The sequence below is a fragment of the Etheostoma spectabile genome, chromosome 6 (assembly GCF_008692095.1).
Source record: "Etheostoma spectabile isolate EspeVRDwgs_2016 chromosome 6, UIUC_Espe_1.0, whole genome shotgun sequence".
NCBI classification, from domain to species: domain Eukaryota; kingdom Metazoa; phylum Chordata; class Actinopteri; order Perciformes; family Percidae; genus Etheostoma; species Etheostoma spectabile.
The window spans coordinates 3,429,183-3,443,162 of record NC_045738.1 but is presented as its reverse complement, the minus strand read 5'-3'; the positions used below and the strand labels follow the sequence as shown (position 1 = coordinate 3,443,162).

At 39.4% G+C, this 13,980-nt stretch overlaps 1 long non-coding RNA gene across 1 annotated transcript; it reads right to left on the bottom strand.

Moving 5' to 3' along the window:
* Window positions 1–453: 453 nt before the first annotated feature.
* Window positions 454–10,307, bottom strand: LOC116690860 (uncharacterized). The gene is made up of 3 exons (XR_004332377.1): window positions 10,211–10,307; window positions 9,922–10,066; window positions 454–2,553 (listed from the first exon to the last, which is right to left on the bottom strand). It is a non-coding gene; the product is annotated as an uncharacterized LOC116690860 (long non-coding RNA).
* Window positions 10,308–13,980: the final 3,673 nt, after the last annotated feature.

The following is a 13,980-nucleotide window of genomic DNA, read 5'->3' as shown; positions in this document are numbered from 1 at the left end:
TGTGTGTGTGTGTGTGTGTGTGTGTGAGGGTGTTTACTATGACTTTACTTATCTGTGTGAGTGTTGGTTGCAGGGAGGCAGGGCTGAGAAGAAAATGTATGAAATTGTTATGTTTACTGTAAATGTATGTTCTTTGTATTGCCTATTGTTTATTTATTGTCTATTGTCTATGTCTACCTGTCCAATTTGTTGACATGGAAAGTAAAGGAGACATTAGCTAAATAGTGTACACCAAATCATCTATAATTTATACATGCTTATATATGTTCATGATGATTCATACATGGTTTGCTATTTGTTGTTCCTGTACAAAAAATTGTTAATACATAAATAACATGTGAACTGCTGTGAAAAGCATTTAGATCATGGCACACAGGTGAAACACTTGGAACCTGTGGCACACACTGCATGGAACTGCATCGGAGTTCATCTGTCGCACATTATTTCATCCGCACCTCTGAGTCCCTCACAATCTTCCAGTCCCGCCTCAAGACCCATCTCTTCACCTCTGCCTGTCTGCAGCACTACACCCCCCTCACTTTTCATTTATGCCGGAATCTTGTTGTTTTGTTCTGTTTTGTATTGTTCAGGTTTTCCCTACCAATTCTATTGTTATACCCAGCTGTGAAAGAACACCTTTAACTCTCCCCTGTTGTCCTCGGGTCAAATTTGACCCATTTTCAAAAGGTTTCTATATTATAAATTTGTGTTTCTTTCAAACAGATTCAAAAGAAAAAATGTGGCGGTCCCCTGCAACGCTCTGTACAAATAAAAAAAATGATCAGTTCAGTACTTTAAATGAATTTATATGTTTTATTCAATTGAATTTTTTTTTCAACTGAACGTTGAAAATAGCTTAAAATATGTGGGGAAAAATGCAGAACGTGACATATATTGTGGAAAAAAGTGATAGAAAACATTGTAAAAAGTGACAAAAATATCAAAGCAACAAAAGTATCAATAAAAAAATGAACAAATGCCTTAAAATTTTTTCACATTTTGACTCATAAAAACAAAAAGTTGCTCGGTCGACGGGAAGACAACACGAGGCGTTAAACTGTAGTCCATGGCTCAATTCATGACCATATTACACACCAATTACTTTTACAATGCAATACTGATTCACACTTGCACTGTAGGTATCCGGGTACCATTGAATCTATTTGTTGAATCACTTCAGGAAACAAACAAACTAATGTTGTCACAGTGGTAGTAGTCAGGCTAACATCATGTAAACAAGGAGAACTGGATGCTGCATTAGGCTAAATGACAGTTAAATCTAAGGCATGCCGAGGTGGTGGGGATATGCCAAGTAGCAGACAGCAAAACAAAAAGAAAGATGTTTACAATAGTGTGACAATGAGGCATGCCAGGGAGAAAGGTAAGAATTAATAGTTACAAAATGAGATCTTGCTTGGGATGCATGTTTACCTCTGGTTAAATGCATATTAGATGACTGGGTGGAACTTCAAAATAACAGCAAATATTTCAAAGCCAGGCAGAGGTGCACAGGGGCATACTGCAATCATAACATGCTGGAACATAAGTTTAAAGTCTTTCAGAATTTATATAACACGGATGCAACAATATTTTGCATGTAAGTGAAGAGGCAAATTTGCATGAGATATGCATTACTTATAAGGGCACAACACAAGTTGTTTAGTACTGTAGGCACCAATCAAAATGAATTACTTCTATTGTTAATTTTTTATTGTCTCAACACACGACTGAGAAAATGCATTAGTCACTTAGCATCCATTTAATTTTTTATGGAAAGCTGCTTGGGAGAAAAAAATATAGTCACCAAAAAGAAAACAACAAAATGGAACCACATGATGCAACTACACACAGTTGTCACACAGAGAAAGACCTTTGATGCCCTGTTAACAAAATTGACATATAAGTGAATTCAGCATTTAATGTGAGTTTTAAACCTAGATGAGAATATTTATATCAATTTTTCACTGAACTGAGTTAGAAACAACTTTGAGGAGACTGAACTGAAGATTTCACAACTCAGGGTCACTGTATTATTTTATTCTATTGAGTACAGAACTGCTTCTCGAGAATGGATGGATGAAAACGATGCCAAATATATGCCTCATTCCAGTAAAATTTGCATCCCTCATTCATCAGTTATAAGGGGGATACGGGCCTCAGAATGCTGTTTAAATTCCTTTTTTTTCTTTTAGATCTCTCAATCTTTTCCATATTACCAAACTAACTATGTGTGACAGGCTCCATGCATATTAAAGACATTTGTTTTAGTGTCAAGCCATGATGATGATTGGTCTGAAAATATGCTCAATTAGCTATTAATCCTTTACGTCTGTGCAATTACCATTCTTTATGGAGGAGGGGAGAGTCGGGTGCCTGGTTACAACAGTTTGGGTCCAGAGGTGCTGGAGGTTTTCAATCTGATCAAAAATACAGGCCTTAATGAGGCACAACCTGCCCCCAGCTGGGAAGATTTCATCCAAAATTCATTAATTTCCTGTTTTATTAATCTGGAACCACAAGCTGAGATGTTCAAAGCTGCAGGAAGGCCAGAACCTGTGGTGCATGGAAAGAGGGCAAATAACGTGTGAACGGGAAAAAGACAGAGGAATTACAGCATGTATGTAATACCGCTACCATCCCTATCTTTACAGTTATCAGGAAAGTCACCAAACTCAAACTAGAACTTTATCCACACATAAAGCTACCTTAAATCTGTAAATCCAATGCAATGTGCAGATTTGAAAGGTTAAGCTATAGTAGCATATTTAATTTATTGTTTTAGTTACAGTATGTATCATAAAATAGTTCATTGTACGATAAAAGGTGTCAGTTAGTAGTCACACACTCGCTGTGTGTGTAGAAGCTAAAGAGGGTGATCCTGCATGTTCAAATTTGAGACATCAGTAGACAGCAGCACATACAAGGGGGTAGATAATAACAGGAACACCTGCACAATCCATTGCATTCAAAACAGTTAACATTCAATTATTTATGCATCATTCAAACTCAATATTTGGGGCTGAGTCTTAAATTGTGTGTCTGTGTGTGTCTATTTGTATGTGTATGTGTGTGTGTGTGTGTGTGAGAGAGAGAGAGTATGAAGGATCTATATTAGTGAACTGTATAGTACTCTTTGCTTTCATTGATTTTAACTTTCAAAATCCAGGTTCCTTTGAATTGAATGGCCCATAATTCATATAGATTAATTATCTTTAAGTTCTGCATTCCCATGAGTGGGAATCAACCCACCCACACACAGACATACAGCACTCACATGCACTCACAGTTTTGATGTATATTTCCATTTATTTATCTGGTGTGGGATGCCGCTCAGGTCACGGGCCGTAATGTTTATAGACTGACTGGGTTTGCATATTTGAAAGAACGTATGATGAGGACGGGGGAGGCAGAAGGGAGGGAAGAGGCATTGGGAATAATATGGGGGGAAATGGAGATGGAATGATGGAGAGAGGGAGAGAAATGAGGAAAGCTGTATGTTGGGACATACTGGCTGAAATTGATTGGTTTTGATCAAAAAATTCCACTGTTATAAAATCATCATCCTTTCCTAATTATGTGTCCATGTGTCCATAAGAATGGGATGCAATGATGGTTGGGAAGAAAGTGATTTGTGGTTTCTCAATCAATCCATTCGTTCTAATGTTGAAGAAAGATGACATAGATAAATATGATGACATACAGGTTTTGAACAACCTCATGTTCATGTGTGAATATGCAATGGGGAAGATCAGATCCAGCTTATACACTTCCTGTATGTGCAAATAAGTAAGTAGCAACAAAGTTCAGACCTAACTATTTGTTTAGTAATGATTACACAACAGGAGGACAAATTAGGTTTCAGCTCCTGTGAAAACAACTTTATCTTAACACTCACCTATGTCTTTGCAAATGTCTGTTTGTATACTTTCACCAAGGTGTCCGGTAGGGCTGCACGATTATGGCCAAAATGATAATCGCGATTATTTTGATCAAAATTTGACTCGCGATTATTCTCACGATTATTTGTTGATTTTAACCAAACAAATTTTATTGTCACATAGGCTATTTATACTGCGAGAGGAGGTGTATGGACGCTACTCACAGAGGACGGCTGACTCATTATGAACAGGTCCACACGGGTCGAACGGCGGATACACACGTCGTGTGTATTAAACGTCTGTATCTTCACTGCGCTGCATTTTTATGAACTATGATATTCTGGCCATGGGTCACATCTCTGGTCCTGGTCCAGGCTTCGGTACAGCAGCTCCGTCTCCCACGCTGTGACTCTACCAACTGAAGTTAGCTGCATTCAAAAACTTCTTCTGTGTTCTTCGCCGTAGCGGCCGCGATAACAGTTACCCGCGAAACACTGGTACAAATACAGGTTTGCCCCCTCATACTTAACAATATACAGCTGTGTTAATGAAAAATTAAAACTGTAACATACATCAGAAGTGTGGACCGGCGGCCGCTGTGTGGCGGGGCGGCAGAAGTAGAGAGAGAGAGTAGGACAGAGAGCGTAGAAAGATCCACACCAGGCACGGCTTTACAGACGAAATGGTTCATGTAACGCAAAATTAAACCATATCCATATAAACAGCATTGCAGCGGATGCGAGGACATTAGCACCGTTGCTTCCTAGAAGAGCTAACAGCTAACAGACGCTACTAGCTAACAGCTAACAGACGCTAACTAGCACTGGTCACTGCGTTTGTCTGAAAAACAACATGGGACAAGTGTTGCTTTTACTGGTAAACTGGTAAACCTTGAGACTGACGTATTACCGACTGCTATCTGTTGAGTTTTCCTCACGCTACTCTGTCCTCTGTGACTGTCTACATCTAGAAACTTAGCTGCACGGGGTGCAGTTAACTACCTGACTGGCTCATGAGCAGACGGCTTTATGGAGCGGGAGATTGGCTTTGCAAAAAACCCGGAGCGTTCAATGAAATGCCGCTTTATAAAATAATCGCTTGATCACGCAAATTTGATCGTGGGAAGTCCAAATCGTGATCGCGATTAAAATTCGATTAATTGTGCAGCCCTAGTGTCCGGGATTTTAAACCCATTCATTTGTATCTAAAGGTTAGTCCTTCTGTGCCCTTTGAACTGATTTTTTTTAAGTACACCCTTCTCCATGCTTCTGGACCTCCCATGGCTGCTCTTGCCTCCATTTGCATTCATTTTCATGATTGCTCCATGCCTGTCTTTCTCTCCCCGCCTCGCCTTCCTATTACCTGCCTGTCCACTCGGCTTTGCGTCAGTCTACAGACAGATTTCACCATATTCTCCTCCTTTTCAAAACCACAGGCATGGTTGAGGGGAGCTGTAGTCGAAACCGTTCAAGTGTGCTCGTTCACTTTTTTTAGGGGCTTGTCATTTCACAATTCTACCTTTCCCAACGCTGCTGTCGGATAGAAGGGGATTAATAGGCATCACCTCAGTGCTCTTCATACCGGATTTTTTTTCTTTGCCTTAGAAAATATTAATATGAATTTATTTTTGCTGAATTTATGTATTTTCAAACATCTTTCCTGGCTGAGAGAATATCAATCATATTTAACAATCGAGGCAATGAAAAGTGTTTTCTAAGATCCACACAGGTGATATTTACATAAATGTCTTTCCTTAATATTTGCATTATCTTCTTCTCAAATCAACAGACATCTAAAAGCAACGATTCTTTGAGTACAGCTTCATTTTTAGATTGATTTATTTAATGACATAACTCTGCCAATTAGCCTACAGGCTCAGACATTAGCCTACAAACTATTTTAATCTTTAAAGCTATATCCTGGAAGCTGTAAAGTGTAGTCCAGTGTATTAGATTATTAAGGATCCACACTTGATGAATCTCAGATAGAGAATTCAATCAAATTAATCCAATAAATGTTTTCTAAACAGTTCTTCTATCATTCAACATCATTGAGTTGGTTGCCTTTGTTTTATTTAAAAAAAAAGTGAAAAAAGAAACAGACTGAGAACTAAATGTCTCTCCTGTAGAATAAATCTCTTCTTGTCATACTTGAAATATGAGTTCAAGGAGAAACTATTCCCTTTCTAACAAACAATGCATTTTTTTGTTTTTTTTTCTTTCAAACAAGAGTCTACAGCCATACCCGCTCTGTGAGGCTTTACATGGACATAGCAGTAGTTTAAGCTATTGTAAATGCTATGATCAGCATGCTAACATGCTCACAATGCCAATGCTAACAGGCTCATGGATATTATGTTCAACATTTTGCAGTTCTTTTTGGAAAAAGAGCAATGTGGTCAGGTAAAATGTCTGAAGTTACATACACAGTTGTGAACATTCCTTTACCATAGTCATGGATAGAGAAAAAATCCAGTTTGTTGATTAAAAAAAACAACTTGTAAAACTTCTGGTTAGTATTGATTGAAATTGATTAATGTAAAGTAACTTAAATTGTAGAAACTGTAAAGATAAAAAGTGTGTCCTTTTTGTATTGGTGTTTGACGCTGGTGTTTTTACTCTCAGTGTGTGTCATCTCAGGGAGGATGGTTCATAGTGTTTGCTGCACTGAGCCACTGAGTTTGGAGACGTGTGTTAAGAGTTGTGTTAGAATGTTGCTTGGAATGAGTTTTGCAGGTGATGTGAACTGTTTAGCTAAGGTAACTGTTGTTAGTGCAGACTGGTTTAGAGTTTTGCACATGTGGTTTCAGTTGTGACCACTGTCGTTCAGCCATCGAAAAAAACTAATTTTTATAATAAAAGCCTATTAGCATGCTAATATTTACTAATAATCAGTAAATACAAAACTGAGGCTGGGAATGCCATTACAGTTTGGTGATGAACCTAAGTATTGGACAGAGCTACGTCATTCAAAAGTGGTAAACTAAAAGTTGATTTCCAAAACGGATACAGAGCCAGGTAATTTTCCAAATGGGTGTCAATTAAAACATATCTGTTACTTTCTTAGTTCTCTTTTGAAATATGACATCAGCATCTATCATCCACAAAACCATGGACACCTTTCCTCAGGTTCCCCTGTATGCCAGTTTTAATTCAGAATGAATACTCACTGCTGTATGTGCACACCCCTCACCTGAAGCTAATTGTGATCTTAACAATAAAAAAAGGTCCAACTGTTTCCTCACTTCAAAAATATGCCTCACTGGAGTTTTAAAAGCTCAAAATCAAGTCGAGCCAAGTTACACGCAAGCATGCCTCTTTGATTTTGTGATGTACACCATCATGCCACACTCATGTCAGGGAACTTATAAAGAACTGGCCGTGTTGTGAAGTGCCTTTTGGTATAAAAAATGAAACCACCAACATTATAATATTCATGAACATTCACATCCCTCCCTTCCCCCTTTTCTGTTCTTCTCTTCAGTCCTCTCCTCATTCCCTTTCCTCCTTTACTCCTCCCCTCTCTCTCTCTTCTCTCCTGAATGCGAGAGGTGACAGACATATATTTTCATGTCTCTTCTCCCCTGCTCTGAAATACAGAAAAGGTTAATTCCTTCAGTGTTTACAGACCTCACTTCAACCACCAGGGTGAAATCCCTGCCCCCATATTTTAAAGACAATGTTTTTAAATTTTTTAAAACCTACCCGTCCTATCCAATTAACCTCCAGCTGATCATTCTACAAAAGCACATGGCACAATAAAAAATGCATTGTAGCCAATCTTGGAGAAGTTTTAATGGTTGGGACGGAGAAACAGAAACATATGTATCTTGTTTTCCTTTCATAATGTGCAGAGGACTCACTAATTTGGTGTCTGGGACTTCAGAGACTCAACCAAATTTAACCACGATGTCAAGTGAAATTCTTGGATTGTCTAAATGAACTTAAAAATAAAAACTATAAACAAATTTGAACTATCGCACAATTCATTCTTATTCAAACGGAAATGTAATGTTGGAAATAGGCCATTCAAAAGCATTCAAGGTGTCTCCGCTGCCTCACTTCAGCGTCAAGCTAACATTAATACAACAAGTTCTCTAAATTAAACATAAAAATATGCTGCTGGTCGATGCGTTCCAGAATCACACGTATAACCTATCCAGTCTGACACCACTATCAACAGGAAGATATGGCCATTTTAAAATTGTCTCTGTTTTTTTGAGCTTTTAAACAAATACACATTTATAGTAAAGGTTTGGCTAGGTTTAGGCACAAAACGACCTGAAACCTTGTGCTTCGGGTAAATATAACTATCATCATGCTATAAAGAACCCAATGTTGTTAGGTAGGTAGGAAACAGGAAATGTACAGTAGTGTCTAATGTAGAAGTCCATGGTTGGTGTTTTTTGAAGATAATGTTTTGGCTTTGCATTTGATTTGATAGAGATAGATAGACAGGAAGGGGGAAAAGAGAGAGAGGGGGTGAAAAAGACACTCTTGGTGAGCTAGAGGTTGCCTCAAAGTCCAAGTTTTTGTAAAGAGTTGGGGGACATGTTGAATCACTTAACTTGGAAGCACACATACTTCTTGGACGCACAGTTGTTAAAGTCAGTAAGCAGATGGACAGCGGATATGGCGAGGCCTGTTTCACTCACACAACAAGAGTTGATTACAGATTAAAAGCTCAATTCCTTACCACATTTGAAGGTTACTTTTGAATTTGAAATATAACCTGACAATGTTGGAGGTGAGTTCTGTGATTGCGTGATTATACTGTAGTAGGCTCAATCCTAAGAAAAATATGCACGACTAATACTGACACCACCTAACTTTACTAAATAATAGGCACAATAAATAAATAAAAAAACTGATCTTGTGTTTAGAGCACCATCGTCCGCTGCAGCGGGTCTGTGGTTTGATATTTCCTGTCAACAGCCAAAAGATAGAGGATGAGAAATGTGTGGAACATCAGAACATGTAACTGAGTGGCGAGCGCAGTTATTCAACACTATATCATGTAACTGCAATGTCCTGGTTGAGTCAGACCAAATACCTTGATTTATGCCATTTGGGGATGACCCCTTTCCAGATATTCCTGTAGTCGCTGTCAGCTAACTAAATGTCATCAAACCAATCAAAGGTTTCATCTAAAGGCAGCAGCCATTTTTTTAGATAGGATGAAATGACTGCTCTTTTGTCGACATATGCATAAAACTGTACACTCTGTACTTTCTTCAAAACTCTCACAATCGCTCACTCACATACTGCCTCACCTACTCAACGTCTCCCTTTCTATCACACACTCACGCATACACAGTACCGATCTCAGTCTCTTTTGCTCACTCTGTCTCCTCTTATCTCTGGCTTTCTAACAAATAAGACAACAGCAAGAAGTCTGCTGGACGTACACACGCGTGCACGCCTTCACCCAGCTGCCCCTGCCACAGCATCTCTGCACCGCAAACAAGCATCTGGTTGTTATCGCTCTCCGCCATGCTTGCTGAGCAAAGTTTAAGCTGATTCTGTGACAGCCCAAACTGAGCCACCCCGGCATTTCCTTACAGCGAGGCCCCTAATCTGCCAGACTGGGGGAGAGACAGAGAGTGGTCCTCTCTCTAATTCGACAGAGAAGCAAGGCTTGAAACAGCACAATTAAAAAGATACTGTTGTGTTTACACTCGCTGGCCTGTGTAACTGCTGAATGGGGGACATAAACAGCTTAGCTGCAGCCAGTGTAAGTGGCCTGCGTGGTCCTTCTTCTGCTGAATACGAGAAGACTTACTGTATTCTGTCACACCACATTTGACAGGAATTTGAAATCTGCTGCATTATGTGCTTCCCACAATAAACCTTGTGTTGTTTGAAAAGCCGGCATTAGACAGCAGAAAACTGGCATCAGAGAAGGGAAATAATTTGATCTTGTCTAATCTGGCTGAGGGGGGAAATATTGTAATCCCCTCCGTTCTCTGCGATACGTGCATGTGCCTGTATCCGTCAGTGTCTGTTTTTGTGCTCATGTAGGGTTGTGCACATACATTACTCACCATGCGAGACAGATGTTTTTGAAAGCATAATTCTGCTATTTGGTCCTTTGTGTGAAATTGTTGATATTGCCTTTTCTGTTGAGGTTCCCATAGGTGTTTCTCACACAGCAGATAATAGCAGGAGACTTGATTTGGAGCTGGAAATCTATTGTTTGCACACACAAACACACACACACACACACACACACATACACACACACACACACACAATGCTCAGTCCTCGTGGGGCCATCAGAGCTCCATTGTAAAAGCTTCTGGTTTTATGAGGAGCGCAGATGTAAATCCTCACATTCTCTGTGATATCTCTTCGGCATCCTGTTGTCTCTATCTTTGATCACCTATCTTCTGGGAAGTGATGAGTTCTGAGAGCCAGAAACGAAAAACAACAGACACATTAGGCCCGTTGTATTTATACCCGCCCATAAACAATGGACCTGTGTCAGGGCGATTGTTTCCCCCAGCGACTCTCAGGGAAGGCTTTGGAAATTGAGAAACAAAAACTTTTTGTTTCACACTAGCCTGTTCCATCTTTCTGCACCATTGTCGTTCCTGGCTCTTTGATAACAGGCTGGAACAAAACCCCAAACTAATCTCACATGCTCTCATTCATTTAGATCCTGGATCATAAAAATGGACATTTTTGGATTGTTGTTCAACCAAACTCTTTGTTTTTTTCTTCTCTATGCCAAAATGTTGTAATCAGACATTGTTGTTTTCTGCTTTGTCAGATAAAAGCTACCGCATAGTTCTAATGGAATAATAGGTAATCAGGTGTTGTGAGAAAGGGGCCTTTTTCACTTTGTCCTTGTTGCTGGAGGGATCAGGGGAATGATTAGCAGGGCGCACTCACCCGGGAGAGGAGACAATGAGCGGAGTAGATTGTCTTGTGTATGACGATAAACTAAGAGGCTCATTATTATCTGTAGAGTGATAAACCACATGGATGGTTCCGATATAACGCTTATACAGCTGCTGTGTGGTTTGGTCTCCTGCTTCAATCTGAGCACATTCCCCTGGATTAAAGCATGAACTTTTAACAGTTTTTTGAGGCAACGTTTAAGAACTTTGTACATCCAATCATACAATTTAAGACTAAATGCAACCTTCATAAAGCATTTTGTCTTTCCAACCCTACAACTTGTGTTTGTCAAGTATTCTATTAAACTACTTTTCTTCATTGTTTAAAGATATTTAAAATATCTTGTTTTATTCTAAGGGACTCAAAATAACCAGATATAAGAAGTACATGTTTCTTTGTACGTGAAAAACACAAAAAGTCCAAGAACAACATGCAATTTATGTTACTCTCTATTCTGCTTCTTGAAATGCTCCTGCAGATCGGGAGGGTTGTGTGACTTATTTACCTGTCCAGCCTCTCTGTGTTCAGCGTTGTCAACAAGATGTTAGCACTCAAAGGGGAAAATAACTGCAAATATAAACATGCTGAGGTACATCTCGAGCTGGAACAAACCTGCTTTTCTGACAGCTTGACAGTCACCTGAGGGTGAAACAGATTCCAAAATCACTGTCCAACCGGCCACACGTTGTCTTGCTTTGCTTTGCTTTCACACACACACACACACACACACCACACACACACACAGTCAGACACAGGGACAGACAGACAGATGCACACACGGATGCATGCATGCACGTGTGTACGTACGCACACACGCACGCACGCACGCACACAGGCGCGCGCACACACACACATACACACACACACAGACACACACACACACACACACACATACACATACACACACACGGCAGTCCGCAGAGGGGCCAAGCAGGAAAAGAGGCTGTCTCTGGCTGGGCAGCTGTACGGTCAAGCAGAAATATCTGAATGTTTCCCCTCCAGCAAACTGCTAGTATCAGTGGTGACAGACAGACAGTCTGACAGTCAGACTCTCTCTCACACATGGACACACACAGACACATGCAAACGTGCACAAACACACAATGATCGACGGAGAGATGGACGGACAAGACCATCAGACACATTCTTTAGGCAGAAAGAAATGCACAAGAGCACACACAAACACTAACACACACACACACACACACACCACACACACACACACACACCACACCCACACACACACACACACACACACACACACACACAATCAACAACAACAATGACATGTTATCCTTCATGTGACAGAAATATCTCTTCTGTGGTCCTTAAAATGACTCCCACTGTCAAAGTAATTCAAATTTTGTAAGATTGTCTACATGTTTTTAATTTTCATAAAAAGAAGATAATCACTTTCTGACAAAAGCGGGACATAACTAGCTCTGAAACCTAATTCTTGAGCTTTAATATAAGTATAAAAACTTTCTGTTTTCCTCCAATTCTGTAGTTCTCTTTCTGAACCATAGAGGTCACTGTTGCTTTACATACTACTACAAACCAATGTGCCCAATGTAAACCTCTCTTCCTCATTAGAAAGTATCTTGATCCACACACATCCTTTACTTTTTCGTTAAAGGCTGTGCATAAAATATTTTCCAAACATTTTTGTATCCTTCTTTACACTCCCTCCCAAGATTAACCCTAAAAGCTGTACTACCACAGTTCAAATGGGAATGTGTAGTGTGTTGCTGATGTAACATTTACTCCTAAATGTTATTAAAGCTAGTTATGTGAGGTCAATTTCAGCATGTGGTGTTAAGATACTGGTTGTTGCGCACATAAGAGTGTCTAAGTTGTAAAAGAGCATAAGCACTTAAAGTGTCACCACAAACTAACCCCAAACACTTTGCAGAGCTCTAAAGACTCACTTCCTGTGGTTAAACTTGCTACATGGAACATACCTCAGGTCTTTAGCCGGCAGTATAGAAACCCTATTGAAGTGCTGCACCTGTTCAACAACCACAAAACCCAACAGTTAAAGTTAGTGTTACATGCAAGTGAGTGGTGTGCCCACAAGTAAAGGTGGGAAACATCTTAAACAGCTTTAAGTGCTTTAAGTAACATCATTCACCTTTTAATAAAATAAATGCCCAAAGCTATTCCCAGTAAAATGTAGATGTGTTCATGGTACAAACACTCACTCTGAGGGAGGATACTCCATATTCACCTACTTTATTTTTCTTTGAACTCTAACAGAGAATAAAGAAAGGCCTTTTTTTCTGCAATGTAGGTGGTAAAAACAAAACTACTATCAGAAGTACCATATTCTTATATGCAGCTATAAGTTCTAGCAGGCAGTGTACTAAAATAAAAATTCTTCGTTCAACACGGTCCGGACTTTTGATGGGTTTGAGTGTGTAAAGATATACTATAATTTGTTTTACCATACAACAGCACCCCCACCTTTCCTCCCAGTACACAGGCATCATTGTTTGAAACTCAGCACAGTTCAATGTTAAGTTTCAAAAGACAGTGAGCTGCAAAAAAACTTATTTTTGTCCATCAGAGACATGATTCAATACAATCAGCAAACAACTCTAGTAATCCTACTAAAAGTGAACCAAGTGTTCCTGAAATGTGAGCTCAGTTTAAAAAAAACGTTGTAACTAGATGACAAACTAAATGTTTTTTGAAAACCAAAAACAACTTTGTTGTTGGAATTTGTCTTGACAGCAGCTCCACCTTTAGGCTATCATTTTTAGTGTACCTCACACTCATCACTCACTCTTCTGTGGAAACTCAGAAACTGTCAGTACTACTTACCTGTCGGACTACCTCCTGGAAAAAATACACCGGCATTAAACACAATATCTAACTCTAACATGGACATATACCAGTCCAAAGTTTTGACATGCTTTCCAATTGAATGAGAAAGTGTTTCCAAACTTTGGACTGGTACTGTAAATGTATTGGTTATTGTCTGTTTTACTACTCTTAGTCTCTTAATTTCAACTGCAATGGAAGCATTTAACCTGACTACCTTAAGCAGAAAGTGTTAATATTCTCTTGTGCATATAACTATGATGCGATTTCTTTTCCCCACAAAAGATAGAAAAAAGAAAAGAAAAATAATACATAAAGGAATCACAGCAGTGTCATGAAGCACAGTATTTGCCTCTAAACCCCCCCCCCCCCCCCCC